Raw genomic sequence first — 26,977 nt, forward strand, 5'->3', positions numbered from 1 at the left:
CTTCCAAGGTCCCTTCCAGCCCAAATGTATATGAAATCTATGAACCCCCAATGGGACCCGACATTCAATAAAGCACTCTAACAGAAACCACTTTAGGTTAGTACACATGCATCCAGGGTTAACCTAGAGCAGGATGCACCATTTTTAAGTGCTTTATATGCCATGAACATTTTTTCTGTTACAGCTGTAAAGCACTTTCTGCATGCTTAAAGCACATTAAGTGTAATGTCTGTACCTAGCTTATGTTCTTTTGTGAAACCAAAACTCTAACTTCAAACCTGACTGAAAATCTACACACTTTACAATGAGTGTATGGGTTAGGTAACTGCCTTTTGCCAGGGGTGGGCAATTAGTTGGGCTGGAGGGCAACTTAATGGAGTTCTGGTGAGCTGAGGGCTGCACACATGTACACACTCACCTCGCGCACCACAGCCAGGAGAAGGCTGGCACCAGAGTAGCAGTAAGAGTGGGAAAAGAGCCTGCCCATGGCTGCAGCACCATATCTCCACTTCACTCCTCTCCCCCCTGCCCCAAAACGCTGCCCAGCTTGGCTAATGCCAGCAGGCAAGAACTGTGCTGACTCAATTGGCAGGCTGGATATAGCCTATGGTCCTTACTTTGCCCATTTCTGCTTTGCGCAATTCCATTACATGCCAGAAGGACAGATTAATTCTCCCACAACTCACCTGGAAAGAACCAAATGTGGCTCTACTTCCTGAAGCACAAGATCTTGGGATTTGACTCCAAACATACTAGCAACACACACAGGGGAGTGCAACACCAGTAAGAACACAACCATTTTAACACAATTTTGCAATATATGCTCAGACTAATCACCTGATAACTCCAACACTGAAAGTATATGCTGGAATTGGTGCACAAAAACAGACTCTGGGCCTGAAAAGAAGACAGCTATTTTATTTGAAGTAATAATCTGTGTCTTTACTATGGCTCCCAATGGGAAAAAAAAAAAACATAAAAGAGCTGCATTTAGTTAATATTCACCATCAATCCAGTCAGGAAGAGGCAGCATTCTTTTTCCTACCTTTCAAAGAGGTTAAGCAAGAGAAGATGACCTCTTCATTTCTGCATGCACCAACAATACAGCCATTATTTTCTGCCAATGGCAAGTTACAACTATAAACCCCACAAACTTACAAATATTGGATTAAGATGTGATCAAGACAGCCAGCGCTACACCTGATCAGCAGTTGTCTTGTGGAAATAAAATCTTTTAGTCCACACAGTTGGGGGTTCTCTCTTGTATTTTTTTATTTTGTTTCAATAAAAGGGAAAAGTAGAAGCAAAGATGGCTTGCAGTAGCCTTAAGTAGGAAAAATATTTCTGAATCAGTTCTTAGTTTACCCGGAATCATTCTTACTCTGGAGGGATTAATACACTGCACCAAGTAAAGATGGAGCAATGTCCAATGCATCAGCTGTTCTGGGGTAAGTTTTTGTTTTTTGTTTTGTCTGCTTATCCTGAGTAAGGAGAAGCTAAATGAGGCCTGCTTACTCCTAAGCAATAGGAGTAGACACAAGTTCGCACAGAATAGTTGAGACCCAGTAAGCCCTGCTCTCCCCCCCTTCCCCTGCCTCTTAAATCTGTATGATTTGGTCATCTAACCATAATCTTTCATACAGAGATTGGTTAAAATGGCCACTGTGAATAATGCCTACTTAATGCTCCTAATAAAATTCCTAAGAAGTGGCATAAACTATATGTATGAGCTATGTGTTGGCAAAGTCCAAAATAAGAGGTTTTTGAAACCCAATAGTTTGTGTTCACTGCTTAACAGCCACATAAAAAAAATCATCACAACAGATACTGTGCCATTAATTAACCTTAGTTTAGGCTTCCTAGGTTGACTTAATCATGAGTACACAGATGTCACAATCCATTGTTTCTGAAAATCACTTTGCCTGCCTGCTGGAGAGCACTGCAAGCTACGTTTTAAGGAATGTATTTGAGGTACCCAGATCTGAAAATGTCTTAAGCTTGAGTTTTATAAAATGTATTAAGACTGTATAGCCAAAAAAAAGCCACACATGCTTGGTAGTATGTAAATAAAAATAAATACTAAATAGGCCTGCATTTTTCTTTCAGAAATGAGAGGACTAGTCTATAACCTATCCTGTAATTTCTAAACCCTTTATCTTGGAGCATATCAAGTACTGGTATAGTCTACAGTTTTGTATCAGCAGAAAGTGGGTCAGTTTTCTGCTCCAATGGTTATTTTTTGTCAGTAGGTTCTGTCTGAATAGGAGTGCTGCTACTTCTGGAAAAAGAAGTGCTCCTTCGTATTTTCCCTAGCTTCCTGAGTCATAACACTAACAGCTATTCAATCATAGGACCATCTCTCCCTTTTCCCTCAACATGATTAGCATTATTAAATCACAATGTTCAGCATCACTGAAAAAGGCAAGTGAGCTCTGCCACATCCAAGTCCGCTTTCTGATCATTGAGATCATTGTCAAAAGTGCTTAGTCAAACCTGTATAAAGGCAGCTCCCTTCTTTCATTTACCTTGTCATCACTATGTACAATTTTAGTTTTTTAGATAGTATTTTCAAGCCCCATGTGGAAGTCCAACCCCTCCTATGAACACGTTTGAAAAAACATGCCAAGTTTTTTAAACTGTCCCTTGATTCAAACTTGGCAAATAAGCCTCATCTTGATTACCCTAGGACAGAGCCATCTGGCTTCTATGCAGTAGGGGTCATATGCCCTGCAGGACACCAAACCACATGCACCCTCCCCACTGTACCATGTGCATGGGCACCCCAGCTTCACCCTCAAGCTCCCAGACTATGGGTCCCCCCCCCCAGTTGTTTTGTGGACTGCATCATTCTGCCCTATCTCCTGGATCAGAGACAGGAAATGGAAGCTGGAGGAGGGACAGGGAGTTCAGAGACCCTGACTGCTCCTGTAGCCAGAGCAATGGAAGTACAGCAGCTGGGTGGGAACCCAGGGGCTGCAAATTAATCCTGCCAAAGCCATATGCAGCCCACAGGCCACCAGCTGGACAGCTCTGTCTAGGACAATTGCTCAAGCATTCTCTTTGTTTGTTAGTTAGTCTCTGTATCCTAGGCCTACCTTACTGAAATAAAAGTAGCAATGCTCTACTTAGCCATGCAATTGGCAAACATAGGTAAATGGTAATAACTCAGTTAATAAAAGGATAACACTTGGCACATCACCATCTAAAGCAGAAAGAAAGAGTAGTCAGCTCCTGTCAGAGATCCACCATGTGAAAGCTTGCAAATAAATGAAATAATTTGTAGTTGGTCTAATAAAAAAATATCACCTCTTCCATGAGTTTTGATTCCTTTTGCCTTTCTAAACCAGCTACAACCTGGATATCTGACACCATGTGAAACAGTCGCCCGTTTAGAGCCCAGACCTCTACACATTAATATTTCTGGCAGTGAAAGTTTTTTGAAATGCAATCTTGATTCTCTGTGTTAGGTGAATGCATCTGAGCAAGAGCGAGCATGAGCCGAGGCTGCTGAGAGACTCGATATTCAGTCCGTAGCAGCATGCAGAGTTGAAGGAGGTAAATCATTAGTTAGAACTAGAAGGTCTAAAAATTTATCTTGCTAGTTCACTTGATTTTGGTTGAATGTTTCACAGGGAGTGAGCTAAGCCTGTCATATAAAACAGCTGCATCTACAGAAGAATTGGAGATCTTTAACTGAATAGTACAAAGGTCTTTATACAGAAAGGTTTCTAGGAAGTGACAGTTTTGAACGTACAGTATTACATATTAGGTGGACTTAAACTCCCAGTACTGCCTTTGGTAAGTGCACTGCCTGCTAGAACACTTTCTATTTACCAAAGATACACCACTATTTAAGATTATACCAGGAACTGTTAGTAATTGCATGGGGGGAAAAGAGTTACAGTTCTCCCTCCCAAAACCTAGAAAACAGTCTGGTAGAAAAACAGTAAAACATGCAAGGCTAACAGGAAGTATGGAAACAGATTGATGAAGCAGCAGCAAAACTCTTTCAGACGTGAAAATTGTTATGGGCTGGGAATATTGAGGGTTTCTCCACTGACCATTACTCATTCTAAGGAAACACTGAGAAGCATACCTTTGCTTACTACAGGAAGTCCTCAGACTTGCGACACAACTGGTTCCTGAAAACCCTGCCTTAAGTAGAACCGTTGCAACTCAGAACCGATTTTCCCATAGAAAACAATGTTATAAATGGGGGATTGGTTCCTGAACCAAGGCCTGATACCCTATTTTCACCAAAAATAACCCAGAATTTTATACTCAATCAATTATAGATGAGTAATGTAGCTACCTTAATATATTTATATTGTAAATAGCAATCATATTGATTTGGGAGGACTTCTTTGAGGTGACTTTGCTGGACTTTTTGAAGGGCTCTTGGCTGGAGTCTTCTCAGAAGTCTTGGCTGCAGGTTTTTCTGGAGTTTTGTCTGCTTTCTTAAAGAAGGTGTCCAAGGAAGTTTGGATAGATGTTCTCCAAGGAGATGGGCAACGCAGTGAACCTGTCTGCTGGTGTGGCATGGCATGGCATCGGATCAAGCGTTATAAAGTTGAAACTGATGTCAAAGTTGAAACAGGGTGTCAATTTATAAACAGTGTAAGTGCAAAATGTTGTAACTCGAAAGGTTGCAAGTCGAGGACTGTCTGTACTGCTGCAGGGCCATCAGGAATAGGACACCACATTTGACATTCTGAGGTTTGTTTCAAAAACTTTATCCTCCCTTGGCTTAGTGCAGCACAAGGAAATATTCTATGAATAATTAGGATCTGCTACTTTTCCCTATGAAATATTTTAGGATTTACTGGATTTAGTCCAGTTTCTCTCACTGAGGCCAGATACAGACATTACACTTTTACCAATACAAGTGATCAGAAACCAGTCTATACCCATAACAGAAAAGAAGTTTGGCAAACAGACTGGTTTAAAAATAGTAGAGCCCAGTCTAAGGTTTACCTCCCCCTCTTCCCTCCCTCCCCCCAACAGCTGAATGTGTGTTCTGTTTATTACTGATCTCAACTATTTCACTTACATAAAGGCGCATAGCTTAGATCGATTTTGCCTCAGACTTTTTGAATGACTGTACCTAGCCAGAGGGAGTTGTGGGCACTTGATTAGGGGCAGGCGGGTAGAGCTGTGCTTTTAAAGCAATTTTGCTTTACCCTCCTTTCCTTGGCTATATGCCTGGAAGCCTACAAAGAGGTGGCTATGACTAAGGGGAAAAAAAGTTCAACAGTAAATGGGGTTTTTTTAAATCACAATCGCTGACCAGAAATACCAAGAGAACTCTTATTTTCAGTCTCCCAACAATTGGCAAAAAGTCCTTAATCAAAACAGCTTTTTTAGGATTAAATAAAAACAAGTTTCCTGTGCACTTGTGAACTTTGTAACATTTGCATTGTTTATAGAGTGCTCTCCTGAACTAAAGCTACTGCAGGAACTAAAAAAAGCTGTCATACAGTCAGAATTACAAGCTTTTTGGCTTTCAGACCTGTTATATTTGCAAAAATCACAACAGTCAACAAGTTATGCTAGTTTTATTGGGCCAAAGAGTGCCTCCTGTTCCAAAGACATGTGAGTTGCCAATCTGAATGACTAATAGGATTTAATCTAGATTTGTGCTTTAGGTAGTAAGACTTCGACAGTATTTTAACTGACTTTTCTGCACCGGGAAATCTTAAAAGCATACCTTTTCTTCATAAAAAATATAATTCTGGACTGAATACAGTTCTTTGATAGGTGAAGTGTTTTTTGTTTGTTTGTTTTTTTACTTGATAATATATTTTAATATGTAAATTACTAATTTTGGATAATTTTACTTGTATTCTGTAAATATATGATAAACCTTACTGGAATAGGACACGTAGGTATACCAGGGCAACAAGAGCAAGGTATCTGCCAAGTTTGTCCAACCAGTCTATACTTCTAATCACCTGCATATGCAATATGAAAGATGAAAGCTGAGAGGTGCAATCACAACAGGTCATGTTTTTCTTGTTAAAACTCTTCTCAAGCAAGAAAAATTATGCTTTTAATTTTTAACATTAAAGATGACAAGAATATTATGCACCTCTCAGGAATGCTTATATTAGTCTGTCAGATGCTAGAAGGGAAATTTTGCAACCCAGCAGAAAGCTAAACTTTGAACCCACCACCTAAAATTAGATTTAACAACACTGCAGACTATAAACTAATTCAGATTTATAAACATGCATTTTTAAACTATTTACAATGAGAATCATTTAGTTCAGTCAGTCTGAAGTATGGAACATGAACACAAATATTTTTTCTACAACCCATTACATCCTAACCTACATCCCAGGAAATACATGGGTAGGTGCAAGGGGAGAGGCGGTTGTTTACTTGTTTTTTTAAACAAATTTACTGAAACCAATTTATAACAGTAAAATGTACATAAAGCAAGAAAACAGCCATGAAAGAGACAGTCAAATGACTACAGACATTAAGTGCAGGTATATTACATGATGTCACACTGACTTTGTACAAACCTGAAACAGCAGCAAAAACAGTATCATTTCAAAAAGGGGGCAACTTTATGGCAAACATCTATTGTCATTTCAGGGTCAAAGTCTAACTTCATTCAGCTAATACAACTTCAGTGACATCAGTGAACTGCAGAGGATGCAGTTTTAAGTGCAGAATTTGGTCCCTGGCAACTAGTTCTGAACTCGGCCTAGTTTAAGGGTATATGGATTTTAAGGCATAAGCTATTAAACCCTAGTGACAATATGGCCATTACTGATGCTGGAGCTCATGCACTCAGAACTGTGCCAAAAAGTTACTTCAAAGTTTGAATGGTCACTTCTGTTGATGCACTTTAACTCTGTGCTAAATTAGGCTTTAAAGCTGATCTGCCATGAATTACATACACATATTGCATGCCAGATTCCAGTCTGATGCATCACAAACCTTAAAAGACAGACAAAACATACTTAAACCCCTTGGACCTGCGCATCTGAAAGTCAAATATATCCAAGACAGGACTCTACAACAATTTCTGTATACCTGTTTTTTCTACCTAATTCCCTGCCAAAATGACCTTTAAAGTCCAGGATCAAAAGACACACAGACAGGTCATGGAAACCTTTAAATCCTAAGTATAGTTAGCCTGATTTTGGAAGTGCTGAAGTTCTTGTTCTCTCCCATTGTGATCCACAAGGATTGTGGATGCTCTTTGAAAGGACTGAGCCATTGATTTACAGTGACTGGATATTAGTTATGCTTACCTTTAATGCCAAATGGGATAAAGAAGAACCTATCTGCATTATATCTGAAGTCAACTACCATAGTTGATTTCATATCTTCTGAAGTTGACACAGACATTTAAGTAAACTAATATAATTATACATTAAGAACCTTTGTTAAAGCAAATTAATTTTGTGGATATATTGTTTTAAAAGACATGTGTATATTTCCATTTGGTCATGAGTTTTGTGCATTTGCCCCTGGCAGAACACAGTATTTGTCAACTTTGACACAAAATCTGTGACAAAGTATAACATTTAGAAACTGTTAATCTCCATATACAATGCAGCAAATATTTTAAGTGGAGAACTGATTTGTGATCCTTTGACACAATATGTGATAGGCACACTTAAATTATGCTTTTTCAACCTACAGAGAATAAAAAAACCCCAAAAACCCACTTTCACTCTACCATGTTTCTTTAGTTTTAGGATTTAAATTTACTAATTAGCTTATTTAAGAGACAGTCAGGTCACAAAAGGTAGTATTGCACTAGGCACATGGATACATGGCATGCTTACCCTGGGGTAATTCATACTGGGAACCAAAGGAGGGGTGGACAAGCAGTTACCCTAGAATACCTGTGCACAGCAAGGGCTATTACAGCACCTAGCCGCTGGAAGGCAAAGGACCAAATAAATACCCTGTTTCTCCTGAACAGATGAGCTGTGGACTCAAAGCCTGTATATGACAGTGTAATTTAAAATAAATGTACACAATGTAGTTTTACCCATGGTTATTCTGTACCAAAACAGGGCTGTATATTGTGCCTCTGCTTTTTCTGTGTCCATGCACCTGTATGTGCATCCATGCCGTAGGCATAACAAGGAAACCAAAATACTCAATTGTGGAAAATGACATTGGCATTTAGCCCTCTGCTGGAAATACACAAGAAAAAACAAAATCCAATGACTGAATCTTCACTAAGCTGAATCTGCAGGGCTCAAAGTGAAAGTGTTCTCATGAAGTCAGCCAGGTTTGTGCATATGCATGAATTAGATCTGGTTATTAGAGAAAAGTCATTCACACTATCACTTTTCTCTGCAGAAGCATATTAGCCAAGCTAGGATTTGCCATCACTTACTTTGTGAAGAATACCTTGCCTCAAGCATATTCCAAGCACTATATACTTCCAGAGATTTCAGACCCAAGTTGGTGAAGTGTATCTTTTCTAATGCAAGATGTTGCAGTACTAAAAGAGGTGCACTGAAGGATTATGTCAAGTGATCTCTTACAGTTTATTAAGCAGATGTACCATACCAGACTCATATCTAATCTCAAATGAGGGTCCACTAATATATTCTGCCTTATATCAAGAGACATTACACACAGGGAGATCCTAATGGCAAACTCCTTTTCCCGGAGATCTTGATCTCTTTACTCATTCATAAAATTTGTTTCTCAATGACCATTTGCTAGAATGATATAGATATCATTTGCTACTGCCGCAAGCACCTTTGAGCAGATCAAAATGTTATCTGAAAAAACATTATTGTAGCCTTCCAGCAATGCCACAGAGCTCTGAGTTGCTTCACAAATACAAGCTACAATTTAAGTCACCATTGTAAAATCCATCTCCTAGCCTCTAATCTTACCACAAGAGATTTATGCAGCTCACCTAAAAGATCTTTGACTCTCTTTTTCTTCTCCTACCTACAGCAGATCTACAGATTACTTAGTTTTTCATTAGCAATCAAGGTAAATTAACATCCTGTTCCCTACATACAGACCACAAAGTTTGAGGACTTAATTTTTCAGCAGATGGTTTAATTTAGACAAAGATTAGCCTTCTAACAACAAACCCCGAATACTAAAATTAAGAACTTTGTGCAAGATAAACATTTTGTGGTAGTTTTCTTTTGTTCCATCTGGGAACAAACATTTGCTTCTCTCTACTCAAAAAGGACCATTATGATCTCACCTGACCACCTACAAAATGCAACCTGAGAAACTGATAAAGTAATTTTTGCAAATCACAAATCCTACAATGTCCCCTTTAATTCCTGTACCTCCAGTAATTCTGTGGAAGGAAAACTCTATAATACCAGATTAAAGGGAAAACAGCAAGATCAATACATTTTGTGAGAGTCTGAGAGTGGTGAGGAGGGGGAGATCTGCATACAAGGAGGGCATTATAACTCTATTCTCCTCTCGCTGTGACACAAACAGGAGTCAGACCAAACTGATCAGCTGCACTCTCTACTACAGCCAAATAACATTCCTTCTCATACAGTCTGATCTAATAGCACTTTTTTTTTTCTTATTGCACTCAGACTATTTTGAAGAGCTCTCTCAAAAGCAGGCTTAACTGGTGTGGTCCAGGGAATAGAGCACTTTGGTCTCAGGACACCAGGGTTCTAGCCTCAGCTCTGCTGCCTTACTTTGGACAAGTCATTTTACCTCTCTGCTACTTCTCCCACCTTTGCAGGTCTTGTTTAGTTGGTAAGAATCTCTGCCTCAACAAGAGCTTACAACCTGTGTTTTACTCAGACTAGCATAAAAGTACCCTGAAATCTGCTGGGTCTCCAGACAACTATTAGACTGCATTTTTTCCACACAGCACATGCTCCCGTGCACCTTCTTTTAGGAAGGCAGAATGCAGGAAAAAAGAGACTGTTCCAGAGTTGTGGTTGCCTGTGAAACAGCAAGTCCTCCTGGAAGGCTGCTTGCAGACTTTAAAAAAAAAAAAACCCAAACAAAAACAACAACAAAAAACAGTGCTCTACTTTAAACTTGGTGCACTGCTATGCTGAGCCCAGTGCATGCCCAGAAGATGCATGGTGTTAGTTGGACCCAGCTCATCTAAGGTTTATGTAGATCAGGTGCTTTAGTGGGGCTTTGTTGATGTTTTTAATTGAATAGCCAATTGACTTGACAACAGATAAAGCACCCAAAAGCCCTGCTGAGATGCCAGATCCATACAGATGCTGTGGAGCTGGGTCAAAGTAACATGCTGCCTTGGTGGTAAAGTGCATGAGGTTTGGGTTTGTTTGTTTTTTTAATGTCTGCAGGCAGCCAGCATATCCAGGAAGTATGGCATCCCAGAAGAGACAGTCTGGATGAGGCAGCAGGAACTTCCTAGCATGGCAGGAACAGCAACAAGACTGGCCCCAGACCCTATCAAGACTTACTTCTTTACTGTAAAAAGTTCTTCAGATACATTTTTGTAAATAAAGTGTTATTTCCACACCATGTCTCATCAAGATATTACAGACTGCATGTAGCAGCTCATTCCACTCTCAATGGCTCTTCAGCCAAAAGCTAATGCCTCACCAGCAGTTGCCAGATGGTTAACAATGGACCCAGTCCCTGCTCTTTGTAATCCTGAGTCAGTATCTGCTTCCTCCATGCTACTCTGCTTCTGTTCCAGCAAAGGAAAAAAAAAAAAATCACTTTCCCACTTACAATATGCACATCAAGTTATGGAGGAGGGCTGATGTTAGGGGGGGATGAGAAAGACACAGTAATAAAAATCATCTTATCATCTTAACCTTAAAGGTGCACAGAAAATGTCACACAGTGGTGACCAAAGATACTGTGTGTAAGAGTAATTTTACATATAAAATAGCCCATTATATGGTTGCAGCAGGACCAGCCCTGAGGGTGGCTGTGGCACCCTCTATTGGCCAACTTAATCCTGCCTCACTCTGACTCCTTAGGGTCTCCTCCTCACTGGCTTTGCCAGACACCCCTTGATGGAACTTGGATGTGATCTTGGGAGCCTGTTCCCCAGAATCCTTGAGCAAACCTCTTATCTGCACTCAGGCTAGCTCCGTCTGCTCAGCTGAACAGTCCTACTCATGCCCATGGACCCCAGGTCTACTAGCTAACATTCTGGGCCTCACCCACTCCCATGCCATTTGCTGGCATAGATCATGGCTCTACTGATGTTAATCACAACCTCCTGGCCTTAATCATGCTTTAAGGCAGAGGTTCCCAAACCTTTCCTTGTTGCACACCATCTTCCAGATTTACCAGCTGCCCACGTACCCCTATCAGCATCCATTTTATATTTTAACCTATTAAATGCCAATTATTATAACAAAAATGTAATCTGCTATTACACAATTTCTACCACATACCCCCCAGAGATGCCTTGTATACCCCTACAGCTACATGTACCACAGATGGGGAACCAACCATGGCCTCCGGACTCCCCAATAACCACACCCTTACTTTTCCATCTCAGCCCTCTCAGCTGAGAGTGCCCATCTTAGCTTCAGCTCTCTGTCACAGCCCATTTTGTGCTCAAGACAAGTGCGGCCAAGACACCACAACAGGTGACAACAAGACTTTAATCCTCTCCTTATAGCCACTCCCAAGCCACCAATTAAATCAACTCAAACACCAACCAACTGGTCTCCAATTTAATCTTAAACCCACCTCTGGTCCCTATCCTGCTGCAAACCCTATCCCCTACCTGCTAGCTCTCTCCTAGCCTTCCAGTTATTTTTCTAGGCCTGCAGTTCCCTCCTCCTAACAGTTTAGGCTACCAGGAGATCCTCTCTATCCAGAGGTCAGGACCAGATTGACTGTTCTGGCTCAGAAGCCAGCCTTATAAACACCTTGGCCTCCAGCCCATCTGGCCACCTGCTCCTCTAACCAGCCACAAGTGTGTCCCCTCAGCTCAAAGAGCAGCTTGCTCTCCTCAGCTGTAACTGGCTCAGCAGAGCAGCAGTCCTTCCTACCCATTTGGAGCTCTTCCCTGTTTGCCAACTGCCAGGCAGGCGAGTTCACGTAGTTATTTGCAGCCCTGTAACCCTTATCTTGGCCTTCCCTGGCTGCTTACTCCCCCAGAACAGCTCTCCACAGCAGGCCCATAAGCCCCAGCCTGCTATTCTCTCCTTAAATAACAGGGGATTTACATTTTGGCTACAAGCAGTCTTACTTAAATAGCCCCCCTTCCATTGTTAACAAAATTTACAAGTTTCACATCCTACCCTTCAAAAGCCCATGGGAGTCATCTCCAATAGTGGTCTGAAAAATAACATCTGATCACGCAATTCCTGCATGAAAAATGAGTGATCTTAACATAATTTTGCCAAAAACCCAACTAGAAGCTACACAAATTCTGTACCAACAAATCCAAAATATCCTACTTTTATCAATAAGCTTTATCAGCTATTTAGCTCCTAATGCATAACCATGTCATGTCAACACATATGCAACTAAGTTCTCCTATATTTTTGGCAGCACAGGAAACAGTCTTTGAAAACTCAGCCTTTTTATCAGTTTGGCTAGTCCTAGCTCAATCTTTATAAAAGAACAGGAACTATTTGCCTGGACCTTATTACAATGGACTGTTGTGAACACAGTTATGCAGTAGGACAAATGTAAAAATGATTATACCAGAAATGTTACTATTTGAAGAAAATTAATTGTTACTTTTAGCTAGTTTCAAAAGCATGCTTACAAACTGTAGCATGAAGAGAACATCTCTCTTAATTTTCCTTTTACCTAAAAAAGGGTGTTACTAGAGGTGCGTGATCAATCCATCATAACTGCACTGATAAAAGGAAAATTTACATTATTGGCAACCAGCTTTTTTGGCTGATGTGGCCGATAAATGCCATATGTATCAACTCAGCCGCAGCATGCACATGGTCGGGAACTCAGCGTGGCAGCATGGAGAGCAGCACTCAACCAGTAAGTCTGCAGGGGGGAAAGGGACAGTGATGGAGGGAGTGGGGCTGGGTCAGGTGCTGCCCAGCTGGGGTAGAACAGGGAGGAACCATGGGGGGCTTATGCAGGGGGCATGGTTCCTGCTGCTGTGCACATCCCCAGGGGAGGTATGGGGGGCATGCACCCCCCAGATCTGTGAGAGGGGCAAGGGTAGACTATCTGCTGGACAGGGTGGGGTGCAGCATGGAGCCAGCAGCTTGTCCAGGAGGTGGCTCCTGCTGCTGCATGCACCCCAGGGGAGGCAGTGAAATTTTGGGGTGGCTGCAGCCCCCCACAACTACCCTCCGAGCGCCACCTCTGCTGGCCCCAAGCACAGCCCCAAGTGTGCAGTGGCCAGACTGCCTTTGCCCCACACACAGACTCCAGGGGGCACATGCCCCCCATGCCTCCACCAGGGTGCATGCAGCAGCGGGAGCCACCCCCTGGACAAGCTGCTAGCTTCATCCTACATGCCACCCTGCCCCAGCTCTGCAGCACCTGCCCCTGCCCCAGCCCCACTCCTTCCCTTGGCATGGGGGCTTTGATCTGCCTCCCTCCCCCGCCCCCCAACAGACTTACTCTCTCAGATGCTGCTCTCCATACTGCCAGGCTGTGCATCAGTAATTTGATCGGTAACGGCCAATATAGCTGGTCAATAAATCAACCATCGGTATCGGCCCAAAACATCTTTATCACTGCACCCCTAGGTGTTACCCAGTTGATAAGGACATGACAGTGTTACCCTGAAGTTCTTATAACAACATAAGAACTAAACATCAAGATCATTAAACAACTTGCATCTGTATTTCACAATGAAGCTGCTGGACTACTGACAATTATGCACATATGGAACTCAGCTTCTATGCCAGAGGGCATCCAATTTTGTGCCCTTAAACAAGATGTCCTAACAGTAATCATAGGAAATCAGACTCCAAACAGTACTGGTTGAAATTACTTCCACTCATGTAGGGCAGTTAAGGTTTCCTTTGTGTATATACTGGTCAAGCTTTACCCATAATAGTGGTCAAGCCATGAACGGAAGGAGACTGCTGCAGTCTGCTGATAAACAGCAACTCCTCCCATCAGGAACCACGTCAACAAGAGATATGAAACCAGTCTTTATATCAAAAAAAAAAAAAAAGAAAGAAAGAAAGAAAGAATCCATGTCTGTTAACCCTAAAATGAACTTTAGCCGGGGGAGTGGTTTTGCCCATACTTGCTGATGACTTGAAGCTCATGCTGGAGGTCTTTGCAACTAAGGCTTCACCCTCCCTGGTACCCAATTTCCCTTGTGATATTCCTGCTTCAGTACAAATAAAATGCAATGACTCAGTACTTCCCTTGTCTCAATGAATCAGTAGAGCATGAAAACGCTAAACAGTCCCATTAACATTAAAATCTGGCCCTAAAACCCTATTTTACCTAATGGATGTCTAAGGATAAAGACAAAACCAACACTGATGCAGAGGTCTGATTGAACCAAGTCAAAACCTGGGAGGGGCATAGCCTTTTACACACCCAGGTTGTCCCTAGAATGAATGGCAATTAATTCCAATTAGCCAAGTCTGTCTAGGGAAGAAAGTGTTATTTCAGACACTTCACAGGTACCTGAAGTAGGACAATGAGATGTAGAAACCCAGGATTGGCTATTCTCCCAGGAAAAATTCAAGGTCTGTTTCTACCCAAAAATGTAACCCTATTCCAGCCTGCTCAAGATTCTGAAGAGCTGTTAAAAGAAAAACCACGTAGGTCCCTCCTCATTTTCTGTAGTTGTCTTAAAGCCAAATTATACAAAAATAATAGGGTTTTGCAACTCAGGTAGGGTGGAAGAGGATCCCATTCAATTTATTCAAAATCCAGTCTGTGAATGTTTCCATTAAACATTCTGTTGCTCTTGAGAGACCAAAACTGCTAGCACAGCTATTAATATATTTAAATTAGCAACAGGCCCCCCCATCCTCCCTACCTCCTAAAATGATATACTTTTGCATTAGGAAACAGCTATTCTAATTTTCGGTACATAACACAGATCCCAGAAGTGAAGATGATACTTTCTACCCTATCATATATAAGAAATTAAAGGATAACATATTAAAGTGGATATCCCATTCTCCCCCCAAATCCCTCATAATAAATTAAAATAAATAAATCAAACAATAAATAAATAATTACACACACCTCTGTATTGCAGTACTAATGTGAAGGCAGTTTTTACAATATTAAAAGGTACCTAGAATCAACTGCATAATTTGCACACACAAAATCCCTTGTAAGTACTAAGCAGCACTGTACTCTACAAAGAACAACACAAATGCACAGAGAGCCTTTTTTTTTCCCTTTCATCTTTTCATTAGAAAAAAAAGACACCTGTTCTGCAACTGGTATTACTCAATGATTCAGCTAACATACCCCGGCACTTACATTCTGTTAATAAGAAGGATCCAAGCCATTTAGTGTGGTTGGTAACAGATGCATAGGTTTCAAGCAGCATGCACAACCCACAATATAGAGATGATTAAAAGCTTTGTAGCGTTACATCTTTTTCTAAAAACACACACCAAAGCCACACACACACAACCCCCCCCCCCAAAAAAACAAACCACTTTACTGACGTAAAGAAACTCCACCCTACCCAAAATGCTTCAGTTACAACCAAAAAGCCATAACTGGGAGAAAGGGAAAAAAAAGTGAGTCTTCCCTGCTTTTTGCTACTTTACCATAAGCCCAGATAAAGAAATTATATAAACCAGGTGCGTTCAGTTCCTACCCCCTGCTGCCACATCTTCTGGTCCATGGGGGTCCCACAGGTTCATGTGCACAATAGATCAGGTGCGCAGGACCACAAGGGCACCCTGAGCAGTCTTGGCAGGTGGAGGCAGTGCAGAGCCCCCAGAACTTGATCCAGCCTGCAGACCAGCACCATGCCCCACCCAGCTGGCCCACAGGGGCCAAAAGGTTGAGCACCACCGATATAAACAAAGCAGTAATGCTTAGGACATCGATATATTACTATCATACCTCTAATGTCACCCCTGAGTGCTGCCAAAAGAGCCCAGCAAGACCGTGTTACTTCTACAGCTTACATCATAAATCTGTGACTGGACACTTAAAAGGATTTTCTGAATTTCTGGATGCATCAGTCTAGTAAAAATAATACCTTAATTTGTCAGTTTTTTTCCTTAAGGGATGAAACTATAAATGGACTCATTTTCAGCGCCAGCAGCCTACAGAAACCCCCCTAGGTTATCAGGAGTATCATTAATTGTGGAATATGGAAGCTTGCTCTCAAGCCCTTCAATCCCAAGATTTCAGCAACAGTGAAGGCCATATTCAGGGAAAGCAACTTTTAAGAAGGCCTAAAAACAGTGTAACCTGGACCTGTCAAGTATTCCAGCTCGAGTTCCTACCTTTTAATGCAGGAAAGTAAATGGTAAAGTCAACTCTATACAAGTGCAGTTTAAAAGCTCAAAACAAAACAAGGGAATGCCAATATCTTTGTGAGGAGGGAAACCTGGAAATAAAGCTCAACTGTCCAATAAACTGAATTTACTATAATTCCTTTGGGAACATATTGTCAGTTTTGTTTTGGTTATACCATTTAAAATAATCAATACATGTATAACATAGCAATGGGTAAAACAAGCCAAAAGTTTTATACTCCTAAAAAGATCTCTGAAAAGCACTTTTTCTTTACAGTTGGCAGTCCCTGAGGGATATGTCCCCATGTTAGGGATGCCATTGTTTAACATATGCTTAAAGTTAGTCATTCAGACTATGTTACACTGGAGGCAAGAAAAACTGGATCACAAGTAGGGGGTGAAGAGGTGGAGGTATTACAGGCCAAGTAAGTTTATTTTGTATTCCATTAGTTACCGCACTGAACTAGAAAAACTGGTTTTCGACAGAAAAATAGCAGCTTTTCTTTGTCACTTGGCATGCAATGCTTCCGTAAGCCAACTTTGCCAATATGAACAGGGCTTCTGACATATTTGAGGATAACACAATGGAATACCTCATTTGTAAAATTCTTTGCAATATATTTTGTATCACATAACAGACTATAAAGACAGTGGTTCCAATCATCTGTGTTAAAACCAGCAACAGAAAAACATTAAAGCAAATATGCATACACACAAACCCCGCACTAAATTTGAGCTCAAGCAGTTTACAGATTTTTTTTAAAACTGCACAGAAGTGACTTGTGAATATTTTTGGTTTGTTTTTTGTTTGGTTGGTTTTTGTTTTTTATTTGTTTGGGGTTTTTGTTTTTTTTTGGGGGGGGACATATTATACATATTAATTACCCAAAAGACAAGATTAAGAACACTGATACCTCAGGAACAGGGAGTAAGAAATACTACCAGCAAGGAAAAGGCAAAAATAGACTATGCCACATTTTGATTGGTCAAATGATTTTGTTCTTTTACATAATGAATACAAGGCATGGGATGACAAAAAGCAGACTTCAATTCAAAAGGACTTTTTATAAGGTTTGGTACCTCCCAACCTGGAAATCAGATAGGAAGCAAAACAGGAACACTGTAAAAGAGGAAACTGCAGGGAACCTAGATCCATTTGCCACACACTAGAAGTGAACTCCCAGGACAGCAGGTAGAAACAGACCTCTTGAAAGCAATTCCACTCTTCCTCCCTGCCCCTGTGGTAGCAAGTGAAGCTGGCTGCATTAACAATTCACATAAAGAGGACTGCAAGGTCAGTGTCAACTCATGCATCTCTGTTGCTACTGCAGCAGCTGTGCTTAAAATCCTAAGTAACAAAATGGATACTCTGCATCACACTCCTCTCTCCTTTCCATTACCCCAACAACACACTGAGTGGAAGACAGTTATCAAAGAGAAGCCAGGAAAAATGCAAAACAGAAGATAAACAGATCAGGAAAAAATAAAGAAAAATTAAGAAAAAGAAAAAAAAGGAGGGACAGAATAAAGCAAATGGGTCAGGAGATAGCTCCATCTTATACCATCTGCCAACTCATCCAAGAGAAACAGATTAAAAAAGCAACTAGCTCCAGTAATACATCTTAATCTTATTGCAGAGACCAAAAACTATGGGCATAGACATGAAATAGTTGTGGTTTGTGGCAATAAAAAAAATACAATATTCCTAAGGAATAGAAACAGCAGTCTTACAGAAGACCTGTGTGTCACCTTCTGTTAACATTCAAGTATATAAAAATTAAAGCTGAACTACTGTAAAAAATCCTGCAGTGTTAACTGCCTTTACAACTGTTTTTGCATGACAGCTGCATGTGAGTGTTAACTTTTGCTCTGTGATATTTGCAACTTGTTCCTACCCCAATTCCTGATTCCACAACTCCAATAAGCATCCAAGTGCTGCAAGGGGTAGCACAGAACCTTTGCGTGACATATGCAGACACTGTCCGATACTGACATACAACGCCGAGCTGTAAGCATGTTTTCCACAATAAGCACTGGCCATTATTTTACAAGTAGAGCTAACATAGACGTTTCTCCATTTCTGTTTTACAATTATATCTGCCATAACTTCAAATTTGCCTTACTTTTGTCTGGAAGCAATTAGATGCATTCACTGCTGAACTGATTAGCTGTTCTGCTTTCCAGAAACACTGGAGCTCAAGTCACCTCAAATGCTCAAAGTAACAACTGTAAAACACAAAAAACACTGAGGATGGAATCCCAAGGAATTAACAGAGGCATACCTGGGAGATCCCAATCCACAAAAACCATGAAAAGGCAACCTTGAATAATAATGGACTATGACAGATATCTACAAAACATGTGCTAACAATATTCAGTACCCCTTGCAATAAGGTTTCAAAGATGCATATGCAGCCATTTCAAGTTTTTTTTAACCATAATTCCTTTCATCTGTTAATGCCACCATCTCTCCCTCTCAAAAAATAAATAAATAGTCCCAGTGTGAGGATGTGTGTGTAAACAAGGTAGAAAAGCCCTTTTGGTTGGTATAGCTTAGTCTAACATTTTTCAAAGGGAATCATCAAGTTAAAGCACCTGAAGTAATGCCTGCCTATTTTGTAAAACATTTCACCTTAGTACCAAAATACTTCTAAAAGTATGTTCACCAAGCTGATGGCCAACCGTCACACAACTCAGATCAAACGATGAAAATCTAGGTTCTCACATACAATTAAAGAGTTGCAATACTGTAAATGCCAGAAGCATACTGGTGAAAGGAGTATTTTTAAGCTGTGAAAATTAAATTTAGACACAGCCTTACAGTATTCCTCCACTGCAACACAAAAACCATCCAACATGGATAATTAATTTCACGTCCTGATGCAAAAAACTGAGCCTAGTTGATATTAACCAAGATTTTCTTTTTAAGTGGTCTACGTGGTGTTCATACAAGAAATAAAACTCAATCCTTCACTGATTTTGTACTATTTGAGTAAGAGTCTCAGATTTGGAGTTTAACCAACTTAATTCTTCTATAGTTATTTTTCACCTAATACACAAAACTCCATGCACTCCCAGTCACCCTTCATTTTTTCAGTACTTGACTTACAACCAATAGTTATTTACTATATTTGCTAGAATACTATTTAAATCAACACACGCAATTAGTTTTCCTGTTGTTCTTGACTTTCTCTTTCTTAAAAAAAAAAAAAAAAAAAAATTGGGGGTTTTTTATTCCAAAAGAACTTCTAGGCTCCATTTTGGCTCTTTTTAGAATTCAACACAGTAATAATTTTAGCCCTTTTATCAAAACTCGTTTTTTATCCACACAACTTCTCTCTCTCAGATGGCAAATGCATGAAGACAAGAGTTTTTTGGTAGTAGGAAGAAAGGTTGCCAAAAATGCATCTTTATAATAACATGTCAGTAATTTTTGCCAAAGAGCTCAATAAATGTCAATATTACTCAAATATCACTCCCCTATCACCATCACTACTTTTGAGCAAGCAACACTTTATATATTATTTTGAAACTAGCTTGATTCACTATCACTTTAAAACTGGAGTATGCTAGCCAAGTTTATGGCTTTAACATTCATATTTAAATGTTTTCAGACATGGGGAATAAAATATCATCTATTTTTTAATGTTGTTTCTGGCTTGATTTTTTGAAGCGCGGAAGGCATTTTGTGCCTTAGTCCAGTTTTAACACAACAGTCATTTCTGTGTCTAGGAAAAATAAATGGAATTAAAATACTGAAAAACAGTTTTAAACAAATCAAAAACCCCCACACACTGGTCAACTTCAACCACCTCAAGTCCAAACCCCTCCCAAAAGGTTCACTTAACCAACTTCATCATAGAAGTCAGTTCAAAATGGTCCCCTGATAAAGATTATTATATATTCATCTTCCAATAGACGAGTATATCAGAACTTATATAGATCTAGCTAAACCAAACAAAAATTACATTTTAAAATACCACTCTCAAATGTAGCATGATCTACCCATGCTAGAAGATAACACACACAATGACACCATGTATTCTATAGGGTCTAGTATTTGCTTAGTATTTTGGGAAACTCCTGTAGTAATGTCTGTGCATTACACATCTGCTCAAGATTGAAATGCTTATCAAGTGAATGAAATATCCATTTTCAAGTGTACTTTTATTAAACATTTGTCCAAACAGAACCAACTAAATGTCTGAATGCCTGTTAGTATATGATTTTCCTGTTTTAATTCTATATCCTCCAAAGCCTCTCCAAAATTCAAAATTCACCAAATACACCTCAACCCTAACCTTCAGCTACACTGTTATTTCAATTTTAGGCTTTATTACGAGTCCTGAATCCATATATGATGTTGTAAGCCAAAGGAGACAATGATAGCAATGTGGTCCGTTCTTTGGTATCATGAAAGAGACTGGCAGAAATCAAATTTTACTTTTTAGTAACGTTGACAGATAAATTATTAAAAATAAATTTTGATGTTATTTCAATTTTTATCAATTTACATTTTCAGGTTTGCGTGAAATTAGAGGTCTGGAGGGCAGAAAATATATTAGTGACAAACGTAACTACTACAGGACTGCCGCCAGCTGAGCAGCAGAGCTGCCATCAGCCCCTTCACGTATAGCTTCCTTCTTTGCTTTGTCACTTTCCCTTTCTTTATTCCCAGTTGCAGTCCAAACTAGTCAGCACAGTTCTCCATCAGCAATCGTTTTTCTTACATCCCCTTTCAATACATTTTGATTAACAATGGAAATATTTTTCATTGGTCCATGAGTGTGAGGCAAAATTGATGTTCATCAATATTTACCACTAAAAATTAAATCCTGTCAAGCCTAGACATAGCACTTCGCTCAGTAATCCCTACACCACTTTTCACTCAGCAAGACAAAGTTTAAAACTCAGAAGAAAAAAATCCACCACTTCCCTAGACAAACTATGCCTGTACCGGCACTATTTATGATACAAGGATGAACTGATAGATTGCAAACTGTATTTAAAGGGAGACTAGTCATTCACTAAGGTGTTTCCAGCAGGAATCTATTCTTGGACTAACACAGTGCATTGTATTTTTTTTTCCAGGCCATTAATAAAGTCAACACTGGAAAAAGTTTACTTTTTACCCTTGTCATCTGCAATCTAGATTATTTGGTAAAAGTAAGGTCAGCTGACCATGCATTTTAATGCAACCCAATATAAGGTCATATATCTATAAAGAATGTAGTTAAAACTTCCCAGGTGGGACTATCCAGTTTAAGTGACACTGTAAAGGCACTTCGGGCAGTAAGAGATAGTCATATGAACACAAGCTTCCAGAACACTGCAGCCAAGAGCGTGAATATGATCCTCCAGTGTCCAAGCAGGGGAATATCAAGCAGCAGAGGTATAGGGGTCATATTTTCTTTGTACATCACATTAGTGGAACCATTCCAGAATACCGCCTCCAGTTTTGGTGTCTATGCTTCAAAGAGGGTGCTACAAAAATTGAAAAAGGTTCCAAAAAGAACTATAGGAATGATCTAAGGTCTGGAGAAACCAGACTTCTATTAAAAGACTTGAGACACCAGTATATCAAAGAGAAGATTAAAACAGCAACTTGATCACAGCCCACAAACACCTCTGTGGGAAAGAAAATTCAGACAGAAGGTAGCTCGTTGATCTAGCCAAAAACAGCATAAGGACACTGAATGCATGGAGCCTGAAGGCAGACAAATACTTTATTTTTAGTCTCAGTTTACCAGTAAAGGTTATTAGCCATTGCAACTACTTGAAAAACGGTGAGAAACTCCATCACTCAAAGCTGTTAAAAATCAAGGCTTGATCTTTCAAATATGCTACAGCTGAAGTATAAAGGGCACAGCCCTGATGCAGAAATTACTAGGAGAGGTACTTTGTCTACTCTGCAGTAGAAGCCAGTCATTAACAGAACTAGAGTGACTCCGTGATATTTATAATCAGTCTGCATGCAGAATTACAGACTAATTCTACTGGTTTAGTTTAATGGGGTCTGTAAGGAAAAAAAAAGAAGAAGAAATGGCACAAAATAACTCACTCACTTCTCTGAAACCCAAGCAGGTTGGCACTGGAAAGACAAGAATAGACTTGCACACAATTCAGATCAAAATCAATTGTACCAAGTTTAAAAAAGAATGTTCAAGGGGTAGAGTTTTCAGAAGCCAGGCTGAGAAAGGCACACAGTATGCCTAAAGAAGTTAGACCCACTTGAGTTGCCATTTATGGATGGTAAGCTTTCATGTAAGATTAAGACTGTCTACAGTAAATCTTCTAACAGTGGTAGAAATGCCACTCACTCTCCCCATTCATCTCCAACCCAGCTGAAGGAGGTAGTCATATTGTGAAGCAACCTTTTCACACTATGAGAGATTAGTATGCAACTCGCTAAACTGTAGTGCCAATAGGTTTTAATTAGCACAAGCCTACAAAAGCTTAGTGTATCTGCACTGTTTCAACTAACAGCAGTTTAGCTAGACTTCTCCATAAGGCAACTCAGTTGGAGAACAACTAGTAGCCTACCAGCTATACCCCAGATGAGAAAGAAGGTGTAAAACTACAGCATGGTTTTCTTGTTCTGTTCTCCTGGTGCAGCCGATACTTGGGGCAAGTTCAGGCATCAGCATAGCAAAGCACTGACTATAATTAAGCAAACCTTGAAATCAGGGTAAAGGCAGCTTTCTTTCTCCATTTGTTGTTTCAAAGGAACTGCAAAGGTTACAGATACTATTGCTTGTTAGCATGCATAACCCCAAACCTTGCAAGCGTTATCACTCAGCCACTTGGTACACTCTCTAAATTTGTTTCCTAGCACAAATACTGAATTTTCTATTAGGTGAAGTTTATCAGCAAAATTTAAAAGGCACATTACACCACTTATCACAGACTGCCACAAAATGCATTTCAAGGTTTCTTTCCAATTTCATTTCTCCTCCAATTATTACCAACATAAACCTAAAAAAATAATCTATAATGTTCTTTTGGGATTCAAAGCTAGTATGTCTTCTTCAGTTCAGTTTAAGACATAAGGTAGTGACATGGGAACACTTCAAACCAAAATTAAAACAAACAGGCTTAATGACCTTTTCTATATTACTAGTTTAATTAGGGAATTTACAAAATAGAAAGAGGGCAAACTAGGAAAATTCTTATTGCCTTGAAGCCTAAGAGCACAACAGGATACATGCATACACTTACAGAATGTGTAGCTAATCTTGTGTGTAGCTCTAACCCACTGAAAGTGCATCATCAGCAGGGATCCAGGTTTTCCCATTTGCCACCTAGTAAGGCACAATGGGGCAGGGAGCCTCAGTTCTGCTGCTACCAGGAACCTTACACCAGGCACACTGCCATGGCAGGGGGCCCCCTGCCTGCCTGGCAATGGTGGGGGTGGGGCACAACTTTGCAGTGGCAGCAGAGGCTCAGTGCTGCTGCCATTGCTGCTGGGAGCCCCATGCCAGCCAGGCCCCCATGGTGATGCAACCTTAGCCTGCCTGGCAGCAGTTGGGCAAAACGGGTAGGAGACACCTCACCACGGCAACACAGCCAGCGCAGGATTCCCAGCAACAGTACCAAACCTCTCCACCTTCCTGTGCTGGGTCCTGCCTGCTAGGCTGCAGAGGCTGCCAGGGGAAGAGTAGCATGACAGGGAGTCCTGAGCCCCACAGCAGGCAGTCCACATCCTCCCCCACCCCCCACAAGTTCTGCTTGGCTCTGTTCCAGCCGTGGTGCTTGCAGTGGGGGGGAATGAGCTTTGCTTTACTCCAGCCACAGTAACCACCACCTCCTGCACACAGCAGCTGGGCCTGGGCGCTGCTGGCCACCTGTGGCAGGCACCCACAGAGCAAAAAACAAGCAGGGTGGTCCCACAGCCCTAGCAGCTAGCCCCTCCCCCCCCCAGCAGGGCTTGCTGGGGGGGAGACAGGAGAGTTGGGAATGAGGGGCCCCAGTGGAGATGTGGGGGGAGATGGAGGGCAGGCTTCAGGTTGGGACTGCAGGGCACCAGCAGGGCTGGGGGGTGGGCTGCAGGTTGGGAGGGGCATTGGCAGGGGCAGTATCAGGGACAGGGGGTATAGGTTGGGGGTGAGGGGCACCAGCAAAGCTGGGGGTGTGGCAGGCTGCAGGTTGGGAATGAGGGGAAATGGCAGGGCCAGGGGGCTTCAGGTTGGGAGTGAGGGGCAATAGCATGTGCAGGAGCAAGGCACAGGCGTTATCAGCCCTGCTCAGCATCACAAAGCATCAGGGGGAGCACAGCTGCAGCTGGACCCACATCCTGGCAAAGGGGGCAGAGGGAGCTCTGATTTTCCATGATAAAAAAACAAGTCAAATGCCAAAATATATAGGTACTGTATTTAGAATTTATTATAGTGATTGAGGCACTGGTAGGCTTCAAATTGCTTTAAAATTGTAAATATATCAATAAAACACTGTTCATTGTGTATATAGATAGATTTCATTTTAATTGCAGAATAAAGCAGATTTTGGAGGGTGTTTAAATTAGAGAATTTGGGATTTTTAAACAGAGAAAACCAGGTCTTTCAGTAAACCATCTGTAGGAGGAGTATTAGCCTGTGTTCATAACTAGGAGCTCCAATGCACAAAGGAGAAAAGGTCTGTACTATAAAAATGCAGGGTGTAGATTTGAATACTAATAAAATATTCCTCCATATGTGGAGGAAGGTTTGTTTTGTTTTTTGACTTTGTTAAAGATCTTTATCAAATCAATCATAACAACTGTAAAATTGCTAGTACTTTTTAAATTAAAAAGCACTACTTAAAACGAAGTTGGATACTGTGTTAAACATTTGTCTTCATGCATTTTAGTTGCTTCTATAGTTTGTTACCAAGAGCTGTCTATAAGAACTGGTAAACTACTAAATTGTAGAATATGGAGGATGTTTTGCATGGTCTTCAGAGTAGAAGACTGCAAATGGATATGCCTCAAATAGATCAGAACTAGATTTATAACCTTATCTTTTCTAACAAGCAAGAGTTATTTCTGAAGATAACATTAGTGCTTACTGAGGGACGGAATGCCTCAAGATGCAATTACTGAATTAGAGCCTACATCTCACAGATCAGTTTGAGTTCAACCTAATATGGTATGGATTAAAAGATAGCAATACCGTTCAGAGAGAAAGAAACTATCAGTGACTCCTGTCAAGCATTTTAGATTAGCATTTGAACAGTCCTTATTAAGCTGCAAGTGTCAGCCACAAAGTCACCCATGTTGAGCTGAGCGTCAGCAGGAAGGTGGAAATGGGTATTTTTCACCAGTGCTGTTTCAGATGACCAGACATTCAGAAAAAGTATGGGCCCAAAAGGCAGCAATATCTGCATATATAGCATATATAAAAAGAAATTCAAGTGGAAAGGGCCACAGGTTTGGGGGTTTTTTGTTTCTTTCTTTTTGGTTGAAAACATTTTGCCCATTTGCAGTCTTCCAAATTCCCAATGCCCCTAGAAGTCAAGAACATCACTGCTGTGTTGGACAGTCCTATTCTTAGCTGACTGTTAGCCTACAGCCACAAGAATTTCTGATTCTGCAACAGTGACTGCAAACCTTAACCTGATGATGCAGTTATTTGTTAGATCATGTATGTGGCTTAATTTATTAGCCTGGAAAGCTTCAAACTGACAAGGCTAAACTAATCTCAAATGTAAGAACTATGCAGACTTCACTATTAGTCATAGGTCTCAAACAACTTTTCCCAGTTTTGTAACTAGAAGCTGATCTTTAAAGCATCAGGATAAACCTTATGGCTCCAGCATTCATGTAATCAAAACAAAAAAGGGCGCTCAGGTTTTTTTTGTTTGATTTTAAATCATCAATATGAGAAGTGCCCACATCAACATTTCTCAGTCATGCTAATAGAACATAAAACACTTCCAGCAGTCTGAACATGCCTTTTGGATACACCCTTTTTTCTGAGCAACTCTTATATAATTTTTTCTGAATATTACCAAATCAAACATGGCACATTAAATTACAAGGCAGTAATCACACTTCCTACTAACCTGTCTTCATTGGATAGGTCTTCGCTTCACTATTAATGCTAACTACTGACAGTTTAGTCCAGGGACTCAAATTAGCTTAGGCCAGATGAAGAGGGCAACAATGCAAAACCATACCTGTGAACTGCTGGGTCCTCCCTGAGGATGCACATACACTGCTAGGATTCTCTGCACAAGATTAAACTCTAACATAGACTCTTTCCCAGTTAATTGAGAGAGAACTTGTCTATCCTTTCAGGAAACCAGGGAACTGTGGGAAAACATGAGAAGTATGTGTGTGATTTTATGCAGTCTGTGAAGCAAAGTGGGTATGAATCAGCCAAATTTAAAACAACTGCTAAATTCAAATGAGTGGATTCTGTCAATGGAAAAGGTGTTGGGGCAACATGCAACTTCACTCTTCAGTAAAAATGTAGAGGCAACAAACTAAAGAGAAGTGATACAGATAGGACTGTCATTTACACCTGCTTGGCATGAAACAGAAAAACCTGCAAAGGACAGCAAAATAATTTAGAGTGGATAGGGTCCAGAACCCCTGGTTAAACTTGAGGAATAATGAAAAATAGAGTTTGACAAAA

Source organism: Crocodylus porosus, unplaced genomic scaffold (genome assembly GCF_001723895.1).
Source record: "Crocodylus porosus isolate Cpor-Errol unplaced genomic scaffold, CroPor_comp1, whole genome shotgun sequence".
Lineage (NCBI taxonomy): Eukaryota > Metazoa > Chordata > Crocodylia > Crocodylidae > Crocodylus > Crocodylus porosus.